A 5,000-nucleotide genomic window follows, 5' to 3' on the forward strand; every position below is an offset into this window, starting at 1 on the left:
GAGGATCGGGCGCGGCAGAGGAGCGTAAGGAGGGGGGGGGGGGGTGCCGCCACCCGCCCGCGGACAACACTTCTCTCGGCCAGGCAACGGCGGGGCGGGACCGCCGGGCTAGGGGCGAGCTTCACCCTTTCGCCCGGGGAACCCACCCGAGCGTTCGAGAAAGGTGCCGCCGACCGTGCCCCACGGGCCACCGGCTTTCGCCCGCCTCGCGGCGGTCGGCTCTCCCTCCGGAAAAAAAAAAAAAAACAAGCCGGGGGACGGCACAACAAAAAGGCACATGGCGCGCGCCACACAAGGACACCCGTGCTAGCCACGGGGGCCGCGGGCCCGGGGCGGGGTGGGGCGAGGCACGCACCTCTCACCCCCCCCCCGCCCAACCCCACCGGCGTTCTCGCTCTCTCTCTCTCGCCTGCACGCCTTCGCTTTTCGTGGGCCCGCGCGCCTTCCTCGCGCGCTTCTCGGTGCCGCGGCTTAGGGCCGCGAGAGAAAAAAAAGCGACGGAGGCCTGGCGGGCGGCCCCCACACCGCCCGCAAGTCGGCACGTCCGAACCAAAAAAAAAAAAGGCAACGGACCCGGCTGGCACAACCCGCCCCCCCCCTTGCACCGGCGGTAAACGGCTCGATCCTCACAGGACCGAGGAAGGGCGAGGCGCCGCCGCCTCGCCCGCGACAACGCTCCGGGGGGGCTCTGGGTCGGCTTCCGGTCCGTGCTAGGGCGGCCGGCCACCGCGGCCGGCCTCCGCCCCTGAAAAAACTCGCCCGCGACGCGGGTCCCCGGCTTAAGGCCGAGGAAGGGGGACGACTTCAACAGCGCGCGCTGGTGGGGCGCGGGGTGCCGCCACCCCGGCTCCACAGCTCATCGGGCGACCGCCGTCACCGAGTCCCTCAAGCGAGGCAGCGACGCCGAGGCCGGGCCGCGCGCCCCGCCGCACGGGCCCCCGCCACCCTTCCGACACGGACACGCTGGCACAACCAGGTCGGGAAGCAGGGGAACGGGACGCCGCCACCTCGGCGGGCCCGCGCGCGCCGCGCTCGGGGCTCTCAGGCGAGGGCCGGGAAAAGCCCCGGCCGCGTCCACCCGCGGCTGCCGCCCACCGCACCGGAGCGACAGCCCGAAAGCGCGCCCGCCGAGCGGGGCGCGCCCCGGCTTAAGGCCGGGCAGGAAAGGGGCGAGGCGCCGCCGCCTCGCCCGCCAGCAATCCCCAGGGGGGGCGCCCCCCCTTCGCCAAGCCGGCCACAGCCGGGCCGAAGCGGGACACGGCCCACGAAATCGATGGCCGCGGCCGACGGGCAGCTCGCGGCTCGTACTCGGTCTCTCTCGGCTTCTCTCCCTCTTTTTTTCCCTTCTCGCTTTATTTCTCCTCTTTCTCGCTAGCTCTCTCTCGCCTCTCGAACCGTACACCCCGTTTCCCTGGGCCAGACGGGCGGACCGGGACGACGCCACGGGGCTCGTCCCGCGTCAGCGGCACTCGCCTCGCTCGGAGGACTGCGCACGGGGGCCCCCGGCCTCCCTCGCCGCTTACGGTCACAGGCACGGCACGAGCCTGCGGGGAGACGGCCCGTCACCTCGCTCCCATAGTACGGACAGACGAGTCCCAGGCCGCAGACGCCTCCAAGAGGACCGATGGAAAGCGACCGGGAAGGTGCGCCGCCGCAGGCCGGCCCCTGCGATGACGTAGCCGGAGGCAGCTGAAAACAGCGACCCCTTGGTGAACTTCCGGAGCCGGCCGCGACAACAGGTCTACCCGGCCGCGACAACAGGTCTACCCGGCCGCGACAACAGGTCTACCCGGCCGCTGCCGGAAATCGCCTAAGTCCCTCCGGAGCGAGGTAGACCTGTTGTCCGCCGTCCACCGCCCGCCGCCCGGGCGCCGCGCCGGGCCCGGCGGCCCCGGAGCCGGGGTAGACCTGTTGTCCGCGGGGTAGACCTGTTGTCCCCGGGGTAGACCTGCTGTCCGCGGGGTAGACCTGCTGTCCGCGGGGTAGACCTGCTGTCCGCGGGGTAGACCTGCTGTCCGCGGGGTAGACCTGCTGTCCCCGGGGTAGACCTGCTGTCCGCGGGGTAGACCTGCTGTCCGCGGGGTAGACCGGTTGTCCGCGGGGTAGACCTGCTGTCCGCGGGGTAGACCTGCTGTCCGCGGGGTAGACCTGCTGTCCCCGGGGTAGACCTGCTGTCCGCGGGGTAGACCTGTTGTCCCCGGGGTAGACCTGCTGTCCGCGAGGTAGACCTGCTGTCCGCGGGGTAGACCTGCTGTCCGCGGGGTAGACCTGCTGTCCGCGGGGTAGACCTGCTGTCCGCGAGGTAGACCTGCTGTCCGCGGGGTAGACCGGTTGTCCCCGGGGTAGACCTGCTGTCCGCGGGGTAGACCTGTTGTCCCCGGGGTAGACCCGCTGTCCGCGAGGTAGACCTGCTGTCCGCGGGGTAGACCCGCTGTCCGCGGGGTAGACCTGCTGTCCGCGGGGTAGACCCGCTGTGCGCGGGGTAGACCTGCTGTCCCCGGGGTAGACCCGCTGTCCCCGGGGTAGACCTGCTGTCCCCGGGGTAGACCTGTTGTCCGCCGCCCACCGCCCGCCGCCCGGGCGCCGCGCCGAGCCCGGCGGCCCCGGAGCCGGGCTAGACCTGCTGTCCGCCGCCCGGTTTTGGGGTTTTGGGGGTTTATTCCTTCCCGCCCCCCCCCCGCCCCAATCCCGTTTCTTTTCTCCTTTCTTTGAAAGAACGACTCTCCTATTTGTTTGGTACAAGAAGAAACTCGTCCGGAAGAGAAATTTTCTTGGCAAATCTTATTTCGTTTTTCTCTAGTATCCAGAGCACCCCCAGACCGAGCTGACGGGCCGCCTGCGCCCTGTGCAAGCGGGAAAGCGGGCGGCCGCTTTTGGGCCGGTTCTTTCACGGTCCGCAGAGACCCTCCAGGCCCGGCAGGGGTCTGGGGGGCCCCGGGGGCTCGGAGCCGAGGCGCCCGGGGCCGGGACGAAGCCGCCGGCCCCTGGCCCTCGTTCCCACAGACAGAGAGAGAGAGAGAGAGAGAGAGAGACAGACACAGTGACACACACGCCCACTCCACACACTCGCACTCCGCCGCCACCCCCTCGGACACCGCACCCACCACCCGCGCCGCTCCCTCCCTCCCGGATGCGCGGGCCGCCCGCCTTACACGAGCTTGCAGGCCGGGACAGGGCCAGGCGGGGGGGGGCATCGGTTGGAGGAACACAGGTCTACCCCGGCACGCGGCGGCCGGAGGCTAAGTCGGAGCCGAGATACCAGGTCTACGAAGGGGCCGGGCGAAGGTAAGCCACGACGGGGCCGAGACAACAGGTCTAGCCACGGTCCCGGAGCCCGGAGACCGAGGCCGGCCGGGCACAACAGGTCTAGCCACGGTCCCGGCGCCCGGAGGCCGAGGCCGGCCGGGGGAGAACAGGTCTAGCCACGGTCCCGGCGCCCGGAGGCCGAGGCCGGCCGGGGGCAACAGGTCTACCCACGGTCCCGGCGCCCGGAGGCCGAGGCCGGCCGGGGAGAACAGGTCTAGCCACGGTCCCGGCGCCCGGAGGCCGAGGCCGGCCGGGGGCAACAGGTCTACCCACGGTCCCGGCGCGCGGAGGCCGAGGCCGGCCGGGGGGACAACAGGTCTAGCCACGGTCCCGGCGGCCGGAGGCCGAGGCCGGCCGGGGAGCACAGGTCTACCCACGGTCCGGTCGGCCGGAGGCCGAGGCCGGCCGGGGAGAACAGGTCTACCCACGGTCCCGGAGACCGAGGCCGGCCGGGGAGAACAGGTCTACCCACGGTCCGGTCGGCCGGGGACATCAGGTCTACCCACGGTCCCGGAGACCGAGGCCGGCCGGGTACAACAGGTCTACCCACGGTCCGGTCGGCCGGGGACAACAGGTCTACCCACGACCTGGTCGGCCGGGGACATCAGGTCTACCCACGGTCCCGGAGACCGAGGCCGGCCGGGGACAACAGGTCTACCCACGGTCCGGTCGGCCGGGGAGAACAGGTCTACCCACGGTCCGGTCGGCCGGGGACAACAGGTCTACCCACGGTCCGGTCGGCCGGGGACAACAGGTCTACCCACGGTCCGGTCGGCCGGGGACAACAGGTCTACCCACGGTCCGGTCGGCCGGGGACAACAGGTCTACCCACGACATGGTCGGCCGGGGACAACAGGTCTACCCACGACCTGGTCGGCCGGGGACATCAGGTCTACCCACGACCTGGTCGGCCGGGGACAACAGGTCTACCCACGGTCCGGTCGGCCGGGGACAACAGGTCTACCCACGACCTGGTCGGCCGGGGACAACAGGTCTACCCACGACCTGGTCGGCCGGGGACATCAGGTCTACCCACGGTCCCGGAGACCAAGGCCGGCCGGGGACATCAGGTCTACCCACGGTCCCGGAGACCAAGGCCGGCCGGGGACAACAGGTCTACCCACGGTCCGGTCGGCCGGGGACATCAGGTCTACCCACGGTCCGGTCGGCCGGGGACAACAGGTCTACCCACGACCTGGTCGGCCGGGGACATCAGGTCTACCCACGGTCCCGGAGACCAAGGCCGGCCGGGGACAACAGGTCTACCCACGACCTGGTCGGCCGGGGACATCAGGTCTACCCTCGGTCCCGGAGACCAAGGCCGGCCGGGGACAACAGGTCTACCCACGACCTGGTCGGCCGGGGACATCAGGTCTACCCACGGTCCCGGAGACCAAGGCCGGCCGGGGACAACAGGTCTACCCACGACCTGGTCGGCCGGGGACAACAGGTCTACCTACGACATGGTCGGCCGGGGACAACAGGTCTACCCACGACCTGGTCGGCCGGGGACAACAGGTCTACCCACGACATGGTCGGCCGGGGACAACAGGTCTACCCACGGTCCCGGCGCCCGGAGGCCGAGGCCGAGGCCGACCAGGGCAGCCGTTTTACTCGCGGGTCGTGCGGCCGTAGTCCGAGCGGGCTTTTCCGCTCTCCCTTTCGCGAGGGGGACAGAGTCCGATTCGGTTACC

This window comes from Anomalospiza imberbis, unplaced genomic scaffold, assembly GCF_031753505.1.
Source record: "Anomalospiza imberbis isolate Cuckoo-Finch-1a 21T00152 unplaced genomic scaffold, ASM3175350v1 scaffold_868, whole genome shotgun sequence".
NCBI classification, from domain to species: domain Eukaryota; kingdom Metazoa; phylum Chordata; class Aves; order Passeriformes; family Viduidae; genus Anomalospiza; species Anomalospiza imberbis.